Source organism: Dermochelys coriacea, chromosome 1, assembly GCF_009764565.3.
Source record: "Dermochelys coriacea isolate rDerCor1 chromosome 1, rDerCor1.pri.v4, whole genome shotgun sequence".
NCBI lineage: Eukaryota > Metazoa > Chordata > Testudines > Dermochelyidae > Dermochelys > Dermochelys coriacea.
Genome location: NC_050068.2, coordinates 152,595,731 through 152,621,621, shown reverse-complemented (window position 1 = coordinate 152,621,621; position 25,891 = coordinate 152,595,731). Strand labels below are relative to the sequence as shown.

General features: G+C 42.0%; 1 long non-coding RNA gene across 2 annotated transcripts in view; it reads right to left on the bottom strand.

Annotated features, from left to right (window-relative positions):
* Positions 1-266: 266 nt before the first annotated feature.
* LOC122458205 overlaps positions 267-25,891 on the bottom strand; it is a 72,907-nt gene continuing 47,282 nt past the window's right edge. The window contains exons 1-3 of one of the 2 annotated variants that reach the window (XR_006278119.1): positions 16,922-17,039; positions 6,314-6,400; positions 267-6,163 (exon numbers count right to left, since the gene is read on the bottom strand). This is a non-coding gene — a long non-coding RNA (uncharacterized LOC122458205). Of the gene's footprint in view, positions 6,164-6,313; positions 6,401-16,921; positions 17,040-25,891 lie in introns of those variants that run through there. The other variant, XR_006278118.1, reaches the window with a different exon arrangement.

The window sequence follows — 25,891 nt, the reverse complement described above, 5'->3', positions numbered from 1 at the left end:
AGTTAACTTTTTATTCAAGCAAGACAATTTATAATTTCTACAGCACCTTTAATCTAAGGCACCAAACCATTAATTGGTAAGATTTATATGAATATCTTCCATGTATAGAGTGAGTATAAATACAGTGTCACTGAATTTAATGAGGCAGTGGGTTTTAAAGGGACTGAGAATAAGGCTGGGAGGGTGGAAGCCCAGAGTTTCAACCTGGGGCCTGAGACTTATTCTGTGATCTTGGGTAAATTGCAACCTCCCAGCCTCAGTTTCCCCATCTGTAAACTTTCCTGCCCCATAGGAGACAAGCGAGGATTTTTTATACAGTGTTTTGAAAACTTAGCACACTATGGATTGTTATGACTCTTGATCTGGAGGGCAGCAATGGGGTGGAAAACTGGTATGCAGCCCACTAGTAACGAATGGAGAACTGGAAGAAGTGCCATAGGATTTTGTGTGTCTAGGTAGAGCAGGTAGGCCCTTGAATTTTAAAGTATTGCTTAAAAGACACACAGATATGGAATTCCACCTGCATGGAACTCATTTATCTATCTGGCCAGGCGTAGCCATTGTTCTTGGGATTAGGATGTGTGGCTCCAAGGAAGCTTGGTATTTCATTAAATCAGCACTCTCACCAGACAGCAACAACACAGCTCTACACAACAGTACATAAAGCTGGTGGATGTGAACTAGGCTTTTTTCCCCCAGTGGGTGGGGGAGTATGCAACCTTTTTGAATTAGTGATTTATCTCTATATAGCTTTTTTAAAAAAAAAAAAACAAACCAAACCACACACACACATAACGATACTAAACTCAGCTGGGCCACAGCGATGAAGTAAGCGTGTTCTCTTCATCTGTCTTCCTAAAGTAGCGCCTTTTGGATCCACTGTCAACTTTCTGCCATTGGGGGAGATTCTCTGGATGGCTTTTTCAGCAAACTGCCCCCACAGAGAAAGATGTGGCATTTACATAAGTGAAGACTTCACAACATATACATCACATCGCTGTCCAGCTCCTGTTGTGAATGTAATAGCTGCTTCACTGTTAATATAGTTAATTCCCCTCAAAGCTGAATGAGGACTAGCAGGGCTGCTCAGAAGCAGAATTGCCATACAGTTCAAATTTCATTGCGATCTGTCTTGCTAGCTATTCTAGTTTTATATCCAGATTCTTATTTACAGAGACAGTGTGAGTCTCTCTCTCACACTCACACCCCACCGACATCCTGATGCCGTGGTCCATTGTCTGACAAATCATTCTGAGTGATTCCCCCATAGCAACAAGACAGTTCTACCCACCACTTCGTCCTCTCTGTCCAAAATCTTTCTATTCTGTTCCACTTGCAGCCAGATACACAAAGCCATTAAAGAAAGCATCAGCACTAGCAAAGGAGAAGGTAATGAATATGATTTTAAAGAGACTACAAATATTTAGCTGCATGTCCTATCAAAGTGAACTTTCCCCACAGAGGTTCCAGCATCAGCTGAAAATAGGAATTGTTTTGCTTTCAATTCAGTTAGCAGTCTGTTCTCTCCTGGTTTATATATAGCCGTCATCACCACAGTATCTGAATGCTTCATGTCTAGAGTTCTTACAGTAATAGTAAATATCTGTCCTGGCTGGAGCACCCAAAGGCTCAGGATTGGGGGCCTATTGTACTAGGTGCTGTTCAAACACAGAAAAGAGGCATTTCTGGTCCTAGAGGATTTATAGTCTAAGGGCTTGTCTACATGGTGAGGTAACATGCTCTACAGGCGTGTGATTTCTAAAGTGCACTAATGGTTGCACATTAATTGGTCCATGTAGACTCCGTGGATGTGCACTAAAGGTTCCCACATGCACTTTGACAGAACTGTTTCAAATAGCGCCACATTAAAGTGCATCAGCAGGGTCTACATGGACTAATTAATAATCAACAGTGTTAGTATGCTTTAGAAATCATACCGCCATACAGCACAAGACCCCAGTGTGTACACAAGTCCTAAAACACACTGAGTGCATTTGTGCCTCTTCACAAGACCCAAGTACACCAGATGAGAGCAGCACATGATTGGAACGTGCATTATATGGTGATGGCTAAAATATCGTCTCCCAAAGTCTCTACTTCTGCCATTCTTCACAAACCACCACCCCTCCACTGCAGCAGCAGACTGTGTGCAATGGTAACATGTTGGGTACAAAAGGGAATATGGGAGAGCTGCCTTCTGCCCTCCAGATCTGTAATGCTAGAATATTATGAAGCAGATACATAACTGATTGCTTTGCATAAAAATTAATCCATTCAACCATGCATCTTTCCAAAGAAATGCTAGCAGTTTAGAAATAGCTGTTATCGAGCTTAGGGAGAAGGTTATGGATCATTTGACTGCCCATCAGATGAAAGGAAGAGCTTGGAATTCCACAATGAGATGCCCTGTTTAGTGACATCACCTTGCTTTGCTGATCAGTTTCCATTAGAGTTCACAGTCCCTTTGATCAATGTCATCTTTAAAAATACTGAGACAGACAAAGTTCAGGAATTGTTTAATGTCCATTTATTTATATTGCAGTAACTCAAGCAATTCACTCAAAACAAACTAATTTGACTAAAAAATTTAACCACAATTAATTGCAGTTTTAATCACACTGTTAAACATTAATAGAATACCAATTTAAATTGATTATAAATATTTTTGGATGTTTTTCTACATTTTCAAATATTTTAATTACAACTCAGAATACAGAGTGTACAGTGCTCACTTTATATTTTCTTACAAATATTTGCACTGTAAAAAAGATGAAACAAAAGAAATAGATTTTTCAGTTCACAACATATAAATAGTGTAGTGCAATTTCTTTATCCTGAAAGTGCAACTTAAAAATGTAGATTTTTTTTTTTTGGTTATGTAACTGTACTCAAAAACAAAATGTAAAACTTTAGAGCCTACAAATCCACCAAGTCCTACTTTTTATTCAACCAATTGCTCAGACATACAAGTTTGTTTACATTTACAGGAGATAATGCTGCCCCCTTTCTTGTTTACAATGTCACCTGAAAATGAGAACAGGCGTAGCCAGCATTGCAAGATATTTACATGCCAGATTTGCGAAACATTCGTATGTCCCTTTATGCTTCAGCCACCCTTCCAGAGGACATGCTTGTGTGACTAAACTCCTTGGGGGAGGATTGTATGTCTCCTGCTCTGTTTTACCTGCATTCTGCCATATATTTCATGTGAAAGATGATGACCCAGCACATGTTCATTTTAAGAACACTTTCATTACATATTTGACAAACGCAAAGAAGGTACCAATGTGAGATTTCTAAAAATAGCTATAGCACATGATCCAAGATTTAAGAAGCTGAAGTGCCTTCCAAAATCTGAGAGGGATGAAGTGTGGAGCATGCTTTCAGAAGTCTTAAAAGAGCAACACTCTGATGCAGAAACTCCAGAATGCGAACCACCAAAAAAGAAAATCAACCTTCTGCTAGTGGCATATAACTCAGATGATGAAAATGAACATGCGCTGGTCCACATTGCTTTGGATTGTTATCGAGCAGAACCCGTCATCAGCATGGATGCATGTCCTCTGGAATGTTGGTTAAAGCATGAAGGATACGAACATTTAGCATATCTGGCATGTAAATATCTTGCAATGCCGGCTACAAAAGTGCCATACGAATGTTTATTCTCACTTACAGGTGATGTTGTAAATAAGAAGCGGGCAGCATTGTCTCCCGTAAATGTACACAAATTTGTTTGTCTGAGCAATTGGCTGACCAAGCAGTAGAACTAAATGGACTTGTAGGCTCCAAAGTTTTACATTGTTTTATTTTTGAGTGCAGTTAGGCAGAAAAACATAATTCTACATTTGTAAGTTGCACTTTATAGAATAGAATGATAGAGATTGTACTATAGTACTTGTGTGAGGTGAACTGAAAAAAATTTTTTACAGTGCAAATATTTGTAAGAAAAACTATAAAGTGAGTACTGTACATTTTGTATTCTGTGTTGTAATTGAAATCAATATATTTTAAAATGTAGAAAACATCCAAAATATTTAAATTGTATTCTATTGTGATTAAAACTGCAATCGTGATTTTTTCTCATGATTAATCACAATTTTTTGTAATAGTTAACAGCCCTAGTGTGTGTGTGTGTGTGTGTGTGTGTGTGTGTGTGTGTGTGTGAGATCCTGAATATTTTTGTTTGATCTTGAAATAAAGCCAATTTAAATGCAATGTAAAAAAGTAGAGAATGATTAAAAATAATATTGATTGTTAGTTAAAAGCAAAAATCTTTGCTATAAAACTGTTGATGTGTTGCATCTTTATGGACACTATAGTTGTATGAAGGTGCAAGAGGGACACTAGTACCTGTGTTTGTAATGAATTGTGCATGTCACTGTGGATGGCTGTTGCATTAAATCTAGAGGGATTGTCTGCTGTTATTGTGAAGGACATTTTTCTAGCATTATCAGTTGCAGTGTAAGGATTGCAAAAGCCAAATCCAGACAGGGTCAACTTTGTCAGATGGGAGGGTTTATTTTTTGGCATTTTCCCATTTTTCTTCCTGGAGAATCTATGTAAATGGCTCATGTTTACTATTATTTCCACTTCTTTTTTTCTCAACCCCTATTCTTTTTCTGAAGCATATAGCCCTTTGACACCAGACAGACCCAAATCCAGTACTGTCATTTAAGTAGGCAAAGGAGTTAGAGGGGATGCTTTATGTATTATGCTACCTACTTTTTAGGAATTAAAAAAATAAAACAATTTGAATATGAAATAGGGTGACAGAGGAATAAGACATGGACTTGGATCTCACTTACACTGGTATAAGTCTAGAATAGCTCCTTTTAGGTGAAAATTTACTTCCAGAGGGTAGTGGTGGGGGGCAACATGAGTTTTCTGTCAGGGTTTATATGGCCTGCCCTGAACCCTGCTGCATACCACCAGAACCTTTAAATCAGAGGTTTTCAAACTGTGGGGAATACCCCCCTACGGGGCATGGAGGAATGTTCGGGGTGGGGGTGAGCAGCAATGCCAGGCAGGCTCAGGCTTCAGCACCGCACAGTGGAGCTTGGTGAGGGAGCACCACCTCTGCCCCTTGACTCACCTCTTTTTGTCTGGAAGCAACCAAAAATTGTAACTCAAAGGGGGTCTCAGCTCAAAAAGTTTGAAAACTGTTGCTTTAAATTTTGATCCCCACCCCCATCAACGGTTATGTGTTGTCTCTGCTGACTTCTACACTTTTGCGACTGAGATCAGGATGTGAGCCTCTCAATCCAAGGCCTGGGCATGGTTAGCTGCCAGGAAACCAAACACATTATTTTGCCTGGTTTACGCTGATCACTGCATTATATTCAGCATGGTGTCAGCAAACATGAACCCAGCTATGTTCAGATGTTGTAAAAGTTTAGTCTATGCCAGGTCAGAGTTGCAGAAAGGCCCCGTGCTAAAGTTCCACTCGTCCTTCTCTACAGTTGTCTTTGTCCTAAGTGCAAGTCAGTTTTCACAGACTTCACAGAGATATTCCTATGTGTGAGCAGAACAAAGCTGTTTCTGCTACAGATTAACAGAGGAATTGATTATAATACTAGCAAGTATGAAAAATGTTTAATACCCATGACCTAAAATTCTCATCTGACTGCTGTTCAGTGTCCTGTGTGAGATGACTTAGTGATCTCAGGCCACTTCCTAATGGATACTTTTAATTGGAAAGCCAATGCCACATTTAACAGTATTGCAGGTAGTCTCAATAGGGAGGCCAGGTACTGAATGAACGCGGGATTGAGCTACCCTCTCACCTGCTAGAGGGAGATTGAGGGCAATGCAGGGAACTGCAGAATGCTGTTTCTTTTCAATGAACTTCACTCTCTAATGGGACCAATCCAGCACCATTCATGTACACCTTGAGTCACAAACCCTTTTGCAATTGTTCAAATCCAAGGGAAAGCTGAACTGGAAATGTCTCTTGCCCCTTTCAGCTGGTTACAACATCATCTGTTGCAGATTTCTCCAGCTTCCCATTCAGCCTGTTAAATTGTTTCACAAAAGGGTCAGAAATCTGTGGCAAAAGCCTTTCAATATTCATAAGGTGCAAGGTCTCTCTTAGCAAGGCATACACCCAAGCCTTTCTTCCAGGATCTGTCTGCTGGCTTTCTTGGTGTCTGCGTCTGGTGCCAGGCTGATGTAGGGCGAAAGGGAAGAAAAAGCTAAAATTAAAACAGAGTATGTATGCTTGGTCAAAGCTCATCTAAACTCTATTGGCCTGTAAAGCAGGCCTGGAAAAACCAGTTCTTATGAGATTTCTTATGAAATGTTGGGTATTTCTTACTGCATTTCAAGCCTTCCCAGAGGCAGGCACACACCCTCACAGTATTTCTGGCATTCTCCCAGCTGGACTCTGCAAGAGTAGAGGGGCCTAAAAGTTTAAGGATAATGAGAAAAAAAAAAGTTAACGGAAGGATTGTTTCTAGAAGGGTTCAGTTTCATGTGGGGGTGAAGGCTCCGAGGGAACGCAGGGGTTATTTAATCCAACCCAGTTTGCCCTTCCTTATGCCACACTTCATCTGCACAAGGATGTTGCAATTGCACACGCAGCAGCTAGTGCCAGCACAATACACAGCAATATCCTAAACAGCTCCACCTGGACTCATTATAAATTGATCCCACCCAGAAAACCCCAGATCTAAACCTCTCCAAAGTTTGGGGAGAGGAGAAGGGGATTGAGGTGATGATGTGGAGCCAAATGTACAATGGGCTGAGCCAAAACCCTGGGTCCAAACATGCCTGAACTTTGTGTTGTTTAAATTCCAGATCCTATTCTTGCACTTTGAGGTTCATCTCTTCTAGCTCAGGAGATCTGTATAAAGCATGGCAACAGAGTGGGATATTAAAGGGGCACTCGCGTTATTTCAAATTAGACTGTTTGATAAACAGCTGAAATCCTCAACAATATGGCAGGTAAAGAGGTCTCTGTAAGAGCAGAACTTCAGTGTTCATCCATCAACTTCACAGTACAAGCCTCTACTTTCTAACACTGCACAGACACTCCTTTGGAATAACTTCAAAGCAATGCTGATATATTTGGATTGTGGAAGCCAAGATACACAGCAATAGTTCCAGGAACAGCAGATATACCTGGTACTTCCTAACTGTTTAAGGAAAAAATTAAACAATTACACACTCTTTTCTAGCGATTAGAGATTAAGGGGATATTCAGATCTAGATCTATACTGTGCAGCTTCCAGACAAGATTTTAAAAAAAGTTTAGGCCCTTGTTTTTTAAAATCTCGGCTTCTATCACTACCGTCTTTTTACCAACATATCTGGGGTGCTCTTAACATCTCTTTGTATAAAAGAGCAGAGCCATTATGTGTATTGGGAAAGGCCCTACTTTGTTTTTATTTAATTTTGTGAACTGGCTCATTACAATAAAATAGAAAAGTGTAATAAGTAGTGTTCCCAGGCCAGTGCACCTCAGACATTGCAATGTGGACTCCTGCCCTCCTTGTTTTGTGAGATGCCAAAGAGCACAGAACAAATCCACAGAAGCAAAGAGTGATCCCCCACCTTGTTAATCTGGACCACCCATTTTTTGAACTCATGATTATCTAGCCATCTGCTTTCAGGTGCAGCACTTTCAGATGAAGTATCTGCTGCCATTTGGAAGTGCTTTCAGTGCAGCCAGAACAGATACCTTCCCTAGTCCAGCCCTACAAAGAATCAGGGATATCATTGCCACAATAGTCCCAGCCTCTTGACAGTGTGGGAAACTCGAATCCAGACGTCGCTCTTGGTCGTCAGTCTCCTACTCGGCAGCACAACACTTCATTCTGCATCCCAGACATGCTGGTGAGCCAAAACACTCACACACACTTTATTTTTAATTTGATTCTTTTCCTAGCAGCCTACACTGTGCAACTACCCCTCCACCCATTTTATTCCATTTGATTTTATTTTTATAACAGCAATACAAATTAGTGTTAGTTCCAGTCTGAGCACATCTAAGAATGTAATTTTTTTTCTGGTTTTACATCCCCTCTTTCCACGGCTGCTGGCTCTATGGTTTTTGATGCCTTAGGCAAACTGAAAAGTGAACACCCCTTACAGTCTGGAGTCACACTATAAACAGCCCCCAAACTGCTGCCAGAGGCAACCCCTGCTCTGCCTGCATGATATCCCTGCTGTGCTTCATTTTTGTAATTAGGGACCTTTTTCCTCTACATATACTGCTAATGTCTTCTGGTTGGGACAGCAGTGTTATCATCTACTCCCCTCTCTTTGCTTCCCTGGTCCAGAATCCATAGCTTTATTTTGTGCTCTGGACTCCTGCATGACCACATCGAGTTACCCTCCTATTGAACTACCCTTTTGTTTCCTCTTTAAAAACAAAATCCTCTCAATGCCATTGTTGGTAACTTTGGCTTATTAAAGCCACATTCGGTGCTCCTCATCCTGTCACCTTTGGGGGATTTTCTGATATTTCGTGACAAATGCGGAGTGACACCAGGCTGAAGGCACAGGGCATCTTCTCCTTGAGTAGTTTGGAAAGAAAGCCCAGTTCAGCACAGACATCAAATACCCTCTCTGCCTTCTTCCCCTTCTGCTCCTGAGCACCTCTTGAATTACTTTCCCTTCCTAGAAGGCACGATCGCTGCAGAGGACCTGAGAACATGCTGGCACTATTATCCTTTCTTCAGATCCCAAGATGTTTCAGTTTTCACTGCTCCCCAGGATCAGGGTCCTCTCTTGAGTTCTTTAATACTATTTCAGCATGTTTGGCTGCTGTCTTGGTGTTGAGCTGCAGTTCCCCATAGAATACACAAGAGGCACTCTGTCCTAGCAAGCAAAAGCTACTTGGAAATACAGACAGACAACAGCAAATACCTAGCAAATTGTTAATATAAGGGAAAAACTGAGCTGCCACCACTAACAGAAGCCAGGAACATGAACAGGCAGAAGTTCTTTTACAGAATTCCAAATAGTTTATTGCTAGCTGATAACCTTAAAGCAGTCTGCACAGATTGGAGAAAAAAATGCAACTGCGATGTAATTAACACTGTAACAACTTGTTTCTCCCTTGGAGAATTATACCATTAGCTGCTTCAATTGTGCATGAAATATAAATTACATTACTCAGAGGCATCCTGTCTAAGCAGACACAATCCTAAGTGACATGGCTTGCCACTGTGTATCACACTCCCCAGACAAAATTCACAGAAGCCTATTTGCCCAAGGCTAGCAGATATTCATTCTGATATCAAAGTTATAACCATGGTAGTTCAACTGTTTTCTTTCCTTGGGGACTCTTGCAGTGGAAGGTAATGGAATCAGGCACTATAAATCTGATTAGCACAACACATCATAGGAACAGAAGAATGGCCAGACTGGGTCAGACCAATGGCCCATCTAGCCCAATATCCTGTCTTCCGACAGTGGACCATGCCAGATGCTTCACAGGAAATGAACAGAACAGGGCAATTTATTGAGTGATTTATCTCCTGTCATCCAAGCCCAGCTTCTGGCAATCAGAGCTTTAGGGACACCCAGAGCTTGGGGTTGTGCCCCTGACCATCTTGGCTAATAGCCATTGATAGACCGACCCTCCATGAACTTATCTAATTTTTTTTTTTAACCCAGTTATACTTTTGGCTTTCAGTATCCCCTGGCAACAAGTTCCACAGTTGACTGTGTGTTGTGCAAGGAAGTTCTTCCGTATGTTTGTTTTTAAACCTGCTGCCTATTAATTTAATCAGGTGACCCCTGGTTCTTGTGTCATGTGAAGGGGTACATTACACTTTTTTTCCACACCAGTCATGATTTTATCGACCTCTCTCATATCTCCCCTCATTCTGTCTCTCTAGTGAAGATGAACAGTCCCAGTCTTTTTAAGCCCTCCTCACATGGAAGCTATGCTACACCCCTAATCATTTTTGTTGCCGTTCTCTGTAATATTCTCAATTCTAATGTATCTGTTTTGAGATGGGGTGACCAGGCCTACACACAGTATTCAAGGTGTATGCATACTATGGTTTTATATAGTGGCATCATGACATTTTCTGTCTTATTATCTCTCTCTTTCCTAAGGGTTCCTAACACTGAAAAGATGTTTTCAGAGAGCTATCCACAATGGCTCTGTCAAGGCTGAATCCCAACTCTGTCACTCCGAGTGCAGGAAGTGGGGGCCAGCAAGGATTTTAAAAATCAATACTTGCCACTCCAGGCTTGTATTAAACTCCCAAGGTTGCAGCTTTTCTCTGACCTTGGCTTGATAAACGCTGCCACCACCCAAATGCAAAAAACCCCTTTGAACCCAGGAAGGAGCACTTGGGAATTATTCCCTGTGGGGTACCTTCAAACCCTTCCCCCCCTCCCAAGGAAGAGCTGAGAAAGAAAACACAGGAAATTAGCTGTGGCTACCAACAACAACATGCACAAACCAATCAGGACACCAAAAATCCAATCCTGTTCTTAAAAAAGGTAAATTTTATTAAAAGGAAAAAGAAAGAAAATACAACTGGAACTTAGGCTTTTGCTTGGTTTTTAAAAGAGCAATTCCAAAAATCAAGCACCCAAAATAGCTTTCTTGGGGGTTCAGCTTAAAGGTTACAAGCAAACAAAAGCATCTGGGGTTAGCACAGAGGTGATCCACAAGCCAAAATGAAGAAAATAAATCTGATCGCATCTAGCTAAACAGCCCTGATTTACTTACATATTTGGGGGGGTTCCAAATAAGTAATTCTAGGTATGATCTGATGAATTTTCATACCTGGTTCAAGCCTTACACAGCACTCCTGCCTATAGCATTGCTGCTCTGTCCCTGCAGCCCAGAAAACAACAGATAAAGGGAAAGTTTCTTTCCCAATTTTAAAAAGTTCTAGCTTCCCATTGGCTCTTTTGATCAGGTGCCCACTCCTTTTCTTTTACCTGTGGGACTTTTTAACCCTTTACAGGGAAAGCAAGTAAAGAACGGCTACCAAGAGGGTAGCTTTATTTATCACAGGCTCCAAGATCTCTTTCATGAGTGGTAACAGCTAATTTAGAACCCATCATTTTGAAAAGTACTGGCTTAACCCTATCAGCTGTATATTTCTAAGGGCACAGCTACACTACAGAATTTATAGCGGTGCAGCAACCCCAATGCAGCTGCGCCACTATAAACACTCTAATGTAGCTGCTCTAAGCAAATGGGAGAGAGCTCTCCCATCAACTTACTCCAGCCCCCATGAGCAGCAATAGCTATGTTGGTAGGAGAAGCTCTCCTGCTGACATAGCACTGTCCACACTGGCGCTTATGTCAGTGTAACTCATGTCACTCAGAGGGGTGATTTGTTCACCTCCTCTAAGCAACGTATATTATGCCAACATAAGCTGTAGTGTAAACAGAGCCTAAGCTTGTTTCTTTAAGGACATGAAACCCTTCAACACCATCATCCTGACTCACATGTCTGATTTTGTTCTGTTAGCAAAGTATTTTAATGAACATTACAGAAAGCATTAATTCTGCATAGACTAAGAACATTTAAATGGGGGCTGCTAAATTGTAATTGGAGTCTGATACAGAGCTCACTGAAGTCAGTGGGAATCTTTCCATTAACTTCAACAGACTTTGGATCAGGACCTTTTTGAAAGAGGCACAGCTCTGAGATTCCCAGCTCTGTTATTTTAACTAGAAGTCTCTGGGTTTACAAATGGCCAGAACATGTGCATTTCAGATTGGCTAGCACATTAAACTTTTCAGATAATCATACACATGGATAAATCCAACCCATACATATAGATTAACCATGTCTGTGTGAATAACTTAACTGTTTAGAATGAGCAACTCAGATATTTTATAACCTCTTAATATAAGCCCATGCAGCTGCAAACCCTGAAGCACAATTGCCTGTGAAAAGAAAAATTGTACTTTTTCCTTTTCTGCCTCAAGAAGGGTAGCAGTTATGCTCGTTTGTCTTTGTGATGCCCAAGTCCTTGATAGATTGCATTGAAAAAGAGACAATTTTGACAGCTTGTCAAATGAGGTCAGACTACATCTGCTGACACAGGGCCAAATCTTGTGAGTCTCATTTAAATCCAAGAGAACTGAAGACGCTCAGCATCTGGCAGGGTTGGGCCCACACAGCACAAACATTCTACCACACAGGTAGTTCTAGAACTGCCAAAACAGAGCTAAAGCAGGACAGCTGACCTCGGTTTAGTGTAACTGTGAGGGTCCTGCCTGAAGTAAATGGTGGTTCAGTTTGCGTACCAGCTCAGAGATGTATTTCCTGGGGGAAGCTAAGTTGCACAAATTGTAACTTCATTGTCTTTCTAGGTTATCCAGATGCAAGAGCTGTGTTGGTAGCTGTGCGTGTAGTGAAGTGGTTCAATAAAAGTTTAAATTACAGCTTTTGATAGTCGTATTCAATGGAATCAGGTCCTTAGGTTCTCTGTGAGGTCCCCTCCTTGATAAACCATGAAGGGGCTCCATGAGGCAATTGGTTCTAAGTCAGAAAACCCACCTGACAAGGGAAAGAAATTGCTCCTGCTTCAAATTTACTTTGGATGGGTAGGCTAATTTCTCCGTCTCTTGTCTAGCTAAAAATCGAGACAGACAGAAGTCCTTTCCTCCAGGGAAGTGGTTGCTAAACTCAGGCATTGTGAGCAAAGTGTGTGACTACTGTAATTCCAAGAGGAGTCCTTTCCCCCTTTTTTCTATTTTTATTCCCGAAGGGGAGATTCTTCCATCCCAGTGGCAATGTGCTAGAAACCTGAGTTTAAGTTGGGGTGGCCATTAATAGGGAGGTGTAACCATCCACAAAGACCAGTTCATTGCTTCTGAAGTACAATTTCACTGCTCCTCCTTAGTCAGAGAAGCCTTCACTCTGTTACACCAACATGCCAAAAACATACAGGAACACCAACAACAGACAATGGAGAAGGTAAGGAGAGTCACAGCTTAACTTTGGTGAATGGCTAAATTTTGGCCCCTCTGTTCTATCCAGTTAGAAGCCTAGGATTGCACTGGCTCATTAAGAAGTAGTTTGATCTTTTCAAACAGTCACATAATCTAACATTTTCTTGTTTCACTCACTGACTTTTATGCACTAGTACTGCTTCAAATCAGGAGGATGGGAAAACTAACAGGAGAGCTTTTCTAAAGGGTGTTGTTAGCCAAATCCCACTGACATTCAATGAGAGCTGGGCACCTAACTCCCCCTTGTGTCTTTGAAAGTATCCCCATTCCCAGTAACTACAGTGCAAATGTTTAACTATAAAATCAGAGTAGAAGGGAGCACAAAGGTCATCTAGTTTAACCCCCTGCCAAGATGCAGGATTTATTGTGTCTAAACCATCCAAGACAGATGGCAGTCCCTATCCAGCCTCCTTTTGAAAACCTCCAGCGAAAGAGCTTCCAGAACCTCCCTAGGCAGTCTGTTCCAGTGTGCTACTGTTCCTACAGGTAGGACATTTTCCCTGAGATTTAATCTAAATCTGCTGTGATGTAGTTTGAACCCACTGCCTCTTCTCCTGCCCTCTGTGGCAAGAGGGAACAACTTTTCTCTATCTTTTTTGTGGCAGCCTTTCAAGTATTTGAAGACTATTATACAGCCCCTTTAATCTCCTCTTTTCCAAACTAAACATACCCAGTTCTTTCAGCCTTTGCTTATATGGCTTGTATTCCATCCCTTGGAACATTTTTGTCGCTCGCCTCTGGATCCTTTCCAGTTTCTCTACATCCTTTCTATGCATTGGTGACCAAAATTGGACATAGTACTCCAGCTGAGGCCTAACTAGCATTGAGAAGAGCAGTACTATCACCTCCCGTGACTTGCATGCTAAGCCTCCATTAAAGCGGCCTAAAATTGCTTTTGCTTTTTTTTTTTTTTTTTTGCAACAGCATCGCATTGCTGACCCATGTTGAGATTGGGATCCACCACAACAACCAGATCCTTTTCAGCAGTGCTGCTGACAAGCCAGTTATGCCCCATTCTGTCTTTGTGCATTTGGTTCTTCTTCCATAGGTGTAGCCCCTTACATTTATCTTTGATTAATTTCATTTTGTCGTCTATTGCCCAGTTCTCCAATTTATCAAGATCCCTCTGAATTTTAGCTCTATCCTCCAAAGTGTTGGCAACTCCTCCCGATAGCTTTCTGTCATCTAAAAATTTGATCAGTAAACTCTCTATACCGACATCCAGGTCATTGATAAAGATGTTAAACAACATAGGACCCAGAACAGATCCCTGTGGAACCCCATTTGAGACTTCCCTTCAATCTGACATCATTCCATTAATAGTTACTCTTTGTTTGTGGTTGTTTAACCAATTATGTATCCACTTAATGGTAGTTCTGTCAAGCCTGAATTTATCCAGCTTACTTATCAGAATATCATGTGGGACTGTGCCAAAAGCCTTGCTGAAGTCCATGTATATTATGTCCACCGCATTCCCCCTAATTTTGAATGTGTGTTTGTAAAACAGCACATTTAAAAAAAAAACTTAGCAGGAGACAAATATGCTGTTTCCTGTAAACACCAATGAAGGACTGAATTGAATTGATCATGCACCATATATCTGTACCTATTCAACCAACTATATGTATATGCTCCACCTGCCTACATAGGCTGAATACCTTTATTCTACCTACAGCACAAAAGCATTACATCCATCTAGGAGGCAAATCAACTCATGCAGAAGCTCTCCTAAAATGTTAGACTGCAGGCTCTGTTCCAGGGACAAAATCTCCTTTCTAATCTTCTTAGCTATAGAAAAGCTCTCCTGCCAATTGCACTCCAGCAGTAGCCAATATAGGAATTAGTGGCATAAATTCTCATTCTCATTAAGCAGGTCTGTGTGGCTTGATGGACACTGGTAGAATTATGCAACCAATCCATATTCGTGGATCTGGCAGTTATAAACTACATTTTTATATAGAATACTTGTGTCTTTGAGGGGTGGCATACTTGTTTTATTTTCATGAGTTATAGTTACTGCATTACTTAACAATGGTATTGGCCACAAGTGAGTGAAACGATCACTGTAAGAAGTAAAAATAAAACAAGTACAACAGCAATCTCGGAGACATGCATTGTATTCATTTCATCGGAGCCGAGTACAACAGAATCTTTTTCCATTTATTCATTATTAAATGTTTGGCTGTTCAATGGAGATGAAAGTTTGAGAGCATGTGCACCCATCCTCACCAGTGGTTTAGCCCCAGTGCAGCTCCAGGGGTGGCAGTAATCATAGAAGTGTCTTCTATTCCAGCCCTAGTGCTTCCATCATTGCTAGCACCATGGGAGCTGCACTGAGACAAGACCAACCGGGATGCAATTGCTGTGAATTGCCTGTATCTAACATTATTCCTTTACAAAGAAGAAAGTGTGTATGGCACTGTACATAACAGCAGTACAAGACTGTAGTGATGTCATTGAGCTCATGATCCAGGAAGCCTAAAGATTTTCATTCCATGTCTCACAGTGATGGGCAGGGCTAGAGGACATGGGGGTTAAAATACTTGCTATAGTGCTACCAGTATTGCTGCCATCAGTAGAGCTGCTCCAGTGCTAGCATAGACAAGGCCTATACATCTTCTGCACTGTTTAATGCTGCTCAGCACACTGCTGTTCTAGGCGAGCTGATAAAAGGTATGAAGAGTATTTTCCTGTTTTACAGTTGTCAGACTTCACACCTAATACTGTTCCCTCCCTCCTTCCACTCCATCTCCACAACCTCTTCCCTTCCGGCTCTCCAGAACCAAGGTTCTTACCCAGGCTTTACCACAGTGTATTTCCCACAACAGGGGCTTGCTTTCCCATCTAGAAACTCAACATACTTCATACCACCAGCTCACAACAGATCCAAAGTTTATCTGTGGATCAGATCCCTCTCAAAAGTCCCACTCCCGGCCCTGCTTGTCCTTGCAGTGCCCCCATTTTACACTCTCCAGACCATCCTTCATCTCCCAACATCAAAGTCCAAACCCTGAACTACCCTCCACACTTGCCCTTCAGCCTACAGCTGCAAGAGCATCCCTCATACCAGGAGCTGCGGACACTCTCTAAAAGTGGGGGGCCACGGGCACCCAACCCATTGCCCCTCCCCCCACCCCTTCCCTCTTGCTCCCGCCCTCGCATCACCCCTTCCCCCTGATGCCCCACCCCTGCACTGCCTCCTCCCCCCAAGGCCCCACCACCACGCCACATCTTCCCCTGAAGCCCCACTCCCACACTGCCCCTTCCGCTGGGTTTAAACCAGTGCAGCATTTTGCTCGTTGGCTGCATTCAGAGGGGGAGAAAGCTGGATTGAGAATATAAACTGTTGTCAGGCATTTACTGACAAGAAATGATTGTGGTGTTTAGTGGGATTGTAGTTAGGCAGGTTATACTGCATGCAGGGACTCTTATTTGCTTTTCAGATTTTTTCATTCCTCTGAAAAGGGGTGTGGGCAGCTTCTCTGTTGATTCTGGGGCCCATTGTGATGTTGTGTTTGTTTAGGTTAGTGTTTGCTATACCATTTTTAATTCCAATCCAGGGCTTTGCCTTGATAAGAAATTCCTTTATGGCTTCCACACTATCATAGTTCTCCTAGACAATGGAGTAGACAGCTGCCTGTATGGTGCAGTTTATACTTCCCATAAAGTTCTAGAGGTTTCCCAAAACTCTCAATCCTGAAGGGGATTTGTGATTTGATGTTTGCATTCTGTATTTATTAAATGATAAATGGACCAGTCATTCTTTGAGTCTAGCGCACACTATGAAAACTACTGTGGAGAAAAAAAATCCCCTTTTTTCATATTCTTTCTGAGTAAATATTCAGAAGAAAACTGAGCTGACACACATTGCATCATCCAGTTGGACTTCAACACCAGTCAGGTGGTGGTGTTTTTTTTTTAAGCCCTATCCACATCCCCCAATATCTTTATGTCCCATAAACATTTTAAAAACATACATACCTGTAGGCCAATGGAACAGACTGCCTAAGGAGGTTGTGGAAGCTCCTCAACAAAAACCCTAGCTCTGAGCAATTTCAGATCCAGATTCAAACTTCTCTTCTGGTTCCCCTGTCCACTGTAGAGAGATACCAAAATTGCATCTAGTTCGGGTTTTGAACATCCTAATGTTCAAAGAAATTGAGATCAGGATTTTGATTTGGGCTCATCTCTGCTGTGTAATAGGCTGAACCAAAATCCCACATCTGGATAGCCTGGGACTTAGTAGAAGTTTGGATGTGGACTTTGTAGCTTTGCCCCATCTCTAACACATGAATGCTGCAAATGGATGGGGTGGGGAGCAATAGCAGCTGCCTTCCTAGCTTGCAAGGTATTAACTGAAGCAGAAGGCAGCAGAGAATGGACATTTTATTTCATTGGTGCTTCTCATGTTTTCGAAACACAAACAAAATCTAATTACAAATCAATTCAAACAACAAAAATCATAAATCAACCGGGGCTCCAAAACCTTCCTCTCCCTAGCAAGTTTAACCCTAACACCCAATGAAAATTAACTCCAAAGAAAATAAACCCACCCCAGCATCATTTTACCCATGTCCCAGTTAACTCCTCCCACATCGAGAAACCTTGGGAAAACATGACCCTGACAGCAGATCATCTCATCAAACATGGACTCTTGCTGACATATTGTGCCAGATCCTCAGCTAGTGTGAATCCTCATAGTTCCATTGAAGTCAATAAAGCTTTGCTGATTCCCACCAGCTGAAGATCTGTTCCCACGACTTCTTTTGTTCTTTTCTTCCCTCACACAGGGATGCTAGTCAGGTCCCATCTCTGGGCCAAGCAATGACATCATGGCAGTTTCAGCCGGCTTCATCAGGCTGCACTGGTCTGGGGCTCGGCTCTGATGCACATTGCAGAAAGCCTCTAGGAACAGGGTGTGCCATTCTGAGCATTCTAGATACACTGCCTATCAATTTTTGATCCATGGTGCAGGGACATTTGGATTTTCCTCTGACAGTCAAATACCACATATGGAATATACTAAAGCCTACAAACCTCAAACACAATATATGAAAAATATTTCACTGATATTTCATTTAAAAGTCCACAAGCACAACTGCCCTCACCTCCTACTACAGGACAGTGATCCCCAATTCTCATCTGCACAAGTAATATTTCCAGTAGGCAGACCACCTCCTTGATTTTATGATGCTGGGCAGTTCACTAATTGTTAGGATGCCTATAGTTCTTCTACTGGGATATTCTGCTGCTGGTGAAAGAAATATAAATATATATCATACTTCTCAAAGTCAAGCATTCTGGGCACCTGACCAGCAGGAGTGGATAACATGACCAAAGGTTGTGTGAATGGAGCAGAGAAACAGAAAGTGCTGTAAATCAGGGCACGTAGCATATAGGCAGTCTTGTAACAAAGGTGTAGATCCTACATAACTGAATACATATGAATGGAACGTCTTTTACTTGGGTAAAAGGCAAGAATGAACAGAGTAAACAAAGGACCCACCCTTTTTTCCACCAGCAGATAACATAGCTGCTATTTATTTACCCTTGAGGGAGGTTATGTATTGGGCTGCAGCAGACTGGGTGATTTTATTGATATTTGCTCTTCCTTCCCACATTTGCAAGAGACAGACATCGGGGACTGAGCTGTAGAATATTAAAGCACTTGGCACAGCTATCATGGAATGCAACGTATTTATCAAAAGCTGGAGCTGCACTGGAAACCCCGACTGCACAAATGGTGTCTGTTACTTGATCAAAAATAATCATCATGATTCATGCCCTCTGGGGGGTTTTGCAGCAGGCTGGCTGCTGAGCAGTTCTATGGGAAGTATATTGCTCTGTATGGTAGATAAATATTATTGCATTTAAATATTAGTTTTACTTTTGATAAGTTTGATGTTATTGCACTGTGCTATCGTGAATACCAAGTCCAGGTTGGCTAATCTATTACAGCTGGTTAGGCAATTGATGTTGTGTGCCAATGTCTAATTTTAGATCACAAGTCTTGTACTCTACATTAGCTGGAACTTGATTTTTTTGAGCCAGTTATTCTTGGCTAGAACTCTTTAGCGCCAGCTTATTAACTAGTGATGCCCAGATAAACTAAAAGCTCTTGATCTTTTAATATAAACGAGTGTGTGCATATTGGCTATAGATTCTGGCCCAAAGTGATCCACTGAAATCACTGGAGATAGCAAATTACACCAGCCAAGAATCTGGATGTTAGGTATCATAAATTGCAAGACTGTTTCAAACTTGAATGTCTAAAATTAGGCACATAAATCCATATCTCTCTATATCTAAAAGCCAGGACACTTATCTAATTATGGATTTAGGCACCTAAAGTTAGGTTTCTAGTGTTTGAAACTTTTGGTTTACTTGTACTAATCTTGCAGGTAGTCTGCATTCAAAGAATGATCCAGGTCTGCTTGTTTATTAGAGACAGGCCCAAATGAAAATGCCCCCAAACTTTTGGGAAGTTCAGATCTGAAGCCAAACTTTTGTTTGACCCTTATATCTATAAATGGGCCAAATCCAAACCCTGAAACTTTGCAGCTCAGACCCATCCATATTGTTTTAAATGAACTTTATCAAACCTGGTTTCAGTTGTTGGGTTTTCATACACAAAAAATATGTTAACAGCATTGAGCAAGACAGTGACCTCCAGCATTTCAGGAGTTAATCCAGAATAAATGGGAGTTTACAGGCTGATTCAATTCAGCAGGTCTGGCTGTAAATCGTTTGTATGTCTGTGTACGATAAAAAGCAAATATAAATTTTCAAAAATTTTTTAACCTTGCATGGTGTATAAAGAGAATACATAATATTCTTGGTCATAAATACATCTCAAGTCAAACTCATTGTGTATACACAGAATACATAATGGATTTGACTGAGACATTTATCCGCTACTGAGGAGAAATCGAAAATCTCTCTCTACCAGCATGGTCTTTGGAACTCTGAGTCCTTAGATACATATCAGCTTCCCCCTTGCTCGTGGATAGGTCATGCAGACCTTGAACATAGACTCTCCAAGTACACGTACGAATTCATAAGTACGTACATGACCCACCGTGGGCTGTCTGTGATACTGCCACAGATCTGCAGTCAGCACTTCAGGAGTCCCTGCTCTCTAAAGTCTAATATGGCAGAGCCACTCAACCCTTGCTGTTTGGTTGGGGAGGCAACTGCTGACCCAATGGGCAAATAGCGATATTATTATTTGTATTACTGTAGGGCGTAGCAGTTTTAATCACGGACCAGGGCCCCATAGTGCTGAGTGCTATACGAACACAGAACAAAGAATCCCTGGCCCATGTTGTAGGAGTAAACATACAGTATACACCTAATAGAGCATGCATAAGAAGAATGTATAGAATAAACAGTAGCTAATACCACATTTATCAGAATGGTTTGAGGAAGGCATGCAGAACCAAGTCAAGCCCACAGCAGTTTCAGGTTTGCTAAAAAGTTAGGTTTAAGTCCCAAGAATAAGGATGAGACTATGAGAGCAAGTAGCACAGCCATGAAGAGACTCTGCCCTTTGTGAGTCTAGGCTGCTATTAAGGACCCATGAAATTTGCTACAATTGCACAGAATTAAATAGTTTACTTAAGTTTTAGAGTGCCCTGCACCAAATGAAACATGATTTTGAGAGGAGTGGGCTTGAGGGAAGGGAGGGAAGTCAGGAGTTTTAAACTATAACAGACAAAATGTACACAACTGGTTTATTTGTGTTCAGATACACTGGTTCACTCTCAGTCACAGAGACAAAGGAAAGCTCTGTGTGTCATGTTACTGACAGCAGCCACCAGGATAATCATCCGCGGTGACAATTATTTATTTTATTCATTGACTTATATGGTGTCCATCACAATGGTAGAATAGCTCTAATGTGACAGAAGTCTGAAGGGCAGCAGCAGAAAACATTTTTAAAGCTAACCTTACAGGTTTATATATTTGCCTGTGCATTTTACTGCTCCTGTATATGTCATGGCTGAGGGGCATAAGGAGGATTATTATTACTTAGTATTTGTACTACTGTAGCACTCGGAGCCTCAGTCATGCATCAGATTGTGAGTTACTCAAGTTTAGTAAAGCTGGACTGTGTCCCTGCATGCCCCTGCCTGTGCTGTGGTACCAGAGCAACTCTGCCTTTGTTTCCACAACACAGTCTTCAGCACACTTTGTGCACGGATTTGTCTTAGCCCTCCAGCCAAGTCACAGAGAGAGTTCAGCATCTTCTGGGGCAGCAAAGTCTCCAAGTCAAAATCCAACATAAACACCAAACTAAAGGACTCCTCAGCCCCATTTCACACAGCTTTCAATCCCCTTCCTTTCAGATAGACCCTAGCTATAGCAGCTTGCCTTAATAGTCTTCACTCAGCTCCCGGTCCCACTGAGGCTTCTCACACAATGTGGCATGGGAGTTGCCAGTCTGTTCTCCTTCCCACAGCTGAGTTGACTCTCTCCTTTTAACACCTCCTTACAACTCTGACAGCTCTTACAGGTGACATGGGGCTGGGCTGATTGAGTCTACAGCAGCTCATTAACCCTTCCTGGCCAGTAGAGAGTTCAGATACCCAATCACATGGACCTAAACTAGAATCCCACCTTGAAATTCTTTCTAGAACATGAGGAAAGTTGGGTTCTGGATCCATATGTCTGGGCTCAAACCCAATTCTAGAGTTTGCTTTGATGTTAGTAAGTTGTAGCCACGGCCCTTCATTTTCTGTTTTTTAAATTCTGTTTAAAATGTCCTGGGAATTTATCAGTGTATATTACAAAAATTAAAACGTGGGTTAAAATCCTAACTTTACAGTTTTCTCAGTAAGTATCAAGGTTAATATTGGGGGATGGGAGGACAGGAAAAAAAGCAATGAGTAGAGAAAAGTAAGAGTACTGAAATGAAAAGTAGTTTAATGCTGTGATTTATTTCATGAGCCATACATTAACAGTACACAGACATATGTATGCACATCCACTACATTACCTTACTCTAACAGGCACATTTATACTTAGACTAATTTATTATTAACATAAATACCTCCACCTAATGTAATTATTGGATTTTCTTAAAATCAGTATTTTAATATACATGAGTGGTCAAAAATTCAGGTGAAATATTGGTAAAAAACAAATAACTATTGTAAAACACATACATTTTTGGTCAAAGTCTGTAAATAAATGAAGAGCCTTTGTGGTAGCTGCTTAGAATAGTCTTTCCTGTACTCATGTACTTGTCAATGTAAAAACAATTCACAGGAAATCAAAGTGCTCTATAATAACAGGTGAGACACAAGAAAACTGATATGAGACTGATATTTATATCCAGGCTCCAATCGTAGGACATGGATCAGGTTTATGAAAGGTTAATATCCATATCTTATGGTCAGGAGTCAGTTTTTACTACCTCCACTAGCTACTGTCACATCATCTTTTTAGTAACACGGCTGCTACTCTGAAACCTATCATCTTTTTTGAGACTGAAATGCAACTAACCACAAACTAAGGCAGGGAAAATATATCAGGATCACAAACTAATAGGGTCAGTTAAAACACACCAATGAGGCTACTGGATATTTGTCACTGGTTACTGTCTCTGAGCCTCAGTGCCTTTCTGATTGCTCAGCCACATTTTGTTCTTAAAATAGTTCCTTCTGCACAATCAACCACTGAACTAGACTCCAGGGGATGGATCACAGCCCTGATTCTCCCCTATGATCCAGATGCTTTGAGCCACCCCACTCCAGCATTGCAAAGCAGCCAGAAAGCAGGCTTCCATGGCTATTTCCCCTTGTGTAAATGGGCTCCTCAGGTGGTGCAGAGCCAGCACAGGAGCTTCATACTAACTGCTCTGGGCCACTGGTGTGAGGGATGTGGCTGGAGAATGAATGCTTTTCTCAGCTTTCATTCTTAACCCTTCCTTTACTCACTTGTCTCTCTCGAATGACATTAATAGACTTTGTTGATGTGGCAGAACATGTTAGTCATCTTGTCAGACTAGTAATTTGGTCAAATGACAAACTTTCAGTCATTTGAACAAACGGCCATTCCACAAGGGCATTTCATCAAAGGATTAAAACTAAAAGGCATTTTGCCACATGACTGAAGATGTCATTGTGTTTCTGGACAGGGGCCTGAACTGATTTTTATAAAACGATCAGACTAAAGGGTGGTAATTCATTCACTGGAGTCACACTATCAACAAATTCTACTTACCATTTTTTAGAAAGAGCCACCATTTTAAATCCACCCCTGTCCCTGTCACAGTTATCTACTTCACTAGGCTCCTTCCCAAGCTTGTGGATGTACAGGAGTATCTGGAATAACGTCCCTTCACCCTTTGGCTATCCAGAGATGGACTCACCATACGATGCTACACACAGGTACCACGTTATTGGCATGGGAGAAGCCACGCAAGAGAGAGGATGTAATGACTGTAGGACGGAGTCTCTGGGAATGTTGGGTGAAAGCTAGGTGCCAGAATCCTCAGCAGAGTGCTTTGTGCCCTTAATACAAAGGCCCTACGTTCTCTGTAGCCAACCTGAGTGCTGAACACTTTACTGAAGATGACTTGCCACATGACTGTTCTTTGTTCTGTGAAACTCGGAAATCTCTGCAAGGCCACCTCTATATTCCCTGCTGTAGCAGGGACATTTGTCAGGAACATTTATGATTTATTCATTACTGGCTAGATTGACACCAGGTCTAGCCCAGGCACTACCCTGCAAGGGGAGTCAGAGCTCCTCTTCTTTCCCTCAAGTGCAGCTGCATTAGGGGCGCCCAGATTATATCTTCAAGAGAGCAAGAGTTGCACACTCGATGCTCTTCTTGGTAAGCAAGTGAGTGAGGAAGTAGAAAGGCCTGGCTCTGCCTTTCCATGCACCATCCAGAAGAACTATCTGGATCTGAGGGCAGGGCATCTGCTTCACCGGGTTGAGGGTCATAATAAAGTACAGTACTCCCTCTCCTGCACAAGGGAGGAATTCTGTCACAGGTGCCTCTGAGGCACAGTTCCTCTTGGGAGAGATCAGCTTACTTTCCATTCCTTCTTTTTCATAGTAGAGCCCACAACATACTAGTCTCCTTCCAGCCAGAAAAGATGACAGTCCCTTCCCTGAGGGGCTGACAAGGCTGGGATGGCAGACAGACAAAGGTCATGGGAAATGGCTTCATATAAATAGAGAGGTCAAAGTGATGCTTGGCCACATCTCTGCAAACTAAGATTGTCAGCTGACCAAAGCAAGGCCCTGTGCTCAACTTGCTGGCATTTCTCTACTAGTCTAACCCAATAACTTTTGAACTCCACAGCCAATCAATTCCAACATTTCAGGGAACGTTCCAGCCATCAAAGGGCAGAATCATTTTGATTTTTGGTGAAAACTAAAAAAGCCTGATTTCCACTAATCCAGCCCACAGGGTTATCATTTGGTGCTGGAATCAAGGGAGTCTCTCTGGTGCTCCTTGCCGCTCCATACACGTACCACAGGCAGCCACTTAATATGCTGCTCTCTCTCACTAGGCACACGGTGTTCAGTGATCACTCAGACTCAGTGCTTAACGTGCTGCCAGAGCTCTGCTTTATTCTGGGCCTGCTTCCAACTGGCTATGCATAACAACAAGAGCTTCACCTTGCTTCATCCAGACATTCTGTCTGGGAAGCTCAGCCCTTAAAAGGCATAGTCCCCAACACCACAGTACAGTGCCACAGTTCAGGGCAAGTGCATCTGTATTTCCCCTTAGTGGTTCAGCATCGGCACCCACTGCAAGGCTTCCAGCTCCCTAGCCGTTGCCTTTCTTGAGTGGAGACCAGGGTCTCTATCCCTCCTGAGTAGGGTTTCCAGATAGCAAGTATGAAAAGTCAGAATAGGGGATGGGGGGAACAAGGGCCTGTGCGGGGGTTGGGGGGAGAATAAGTTCCCATATAAAACAAAGCCTCAATAACATCAGGACATCTTGTCACCCTACTTCTGACTGGAACATATCCAGGTTGAACAGTTCGTTCCCTACCTTCACTATGTTATTCCCAGCGAAAGATACTCTGCCTGATCAGGCCTGTTCGCTTCTCCCCTCAGAGATGGTACACATTGTAACTGCCAACAGTTCCAACTTAACACACAGCACTTCTCATGCAAGCCTATTTTATTTGGAAGGTAAAAGCACTTCAGAGAAAACATATAAAAACAATACCATAACCTACCCACAAGCTAATAATCTTACGTGAGATCATCCCGATTGTGTTCAACATGAGCTCTGGCAGGTGAGCTCCTCAAGCCCCCCAAAGGAGTCTCTTTTGTGGTCACATGTTCATAACAGCTTTAGCTCAGAACTAGCAGATATGAAAAGTTCAGTCCCTGAACCTAAAGCCTATTTTCCAACCCTCTCTTTCCATAGCTATATGCACACAAATACATGTAACTTTTATATTATACATGCTCTCTTCAGTATAAGTCCATTAGATTTACCAAAGGCAGCACAGCAGAAATGGGTGTGCAAGGCAGACTTAAATGCAAAGGGGGTTTGGGCATTGTGGGTGAGGCCGAGAAGGAACCTCCTCAGCGAGATGAGCCATGAGAAGGATGTGTCCTCAGTGTCTGCTACGCTAGGAAGGACTGGGAAAAGCATGTCTTCAGCTCTGCAACTTAAGAAAGCTCAGTCAGCAGGACTCATTTTCATGCTCCTGCATGGGTCCTTTTCTGTTTTCCTCCATCCACTGCTCTGCCTCATCTCCCACATCTCCCAAAAAAGGGGAGGAGTAGATGCTTGTGCTCTAATCCCCCTTTTCTCTTCAAACCCAATAGGCCTTTATACAAGAGGTGGAATAGTTTCCAAAAAACTAGTTGAAACACGCAAGCAGGGAGGAAGAATTTAAAGCCCCTCTCGATATCATGAGTACAACTGTGCTTTTCTTATCACTCATCTGAAATGGATACATCAAACATA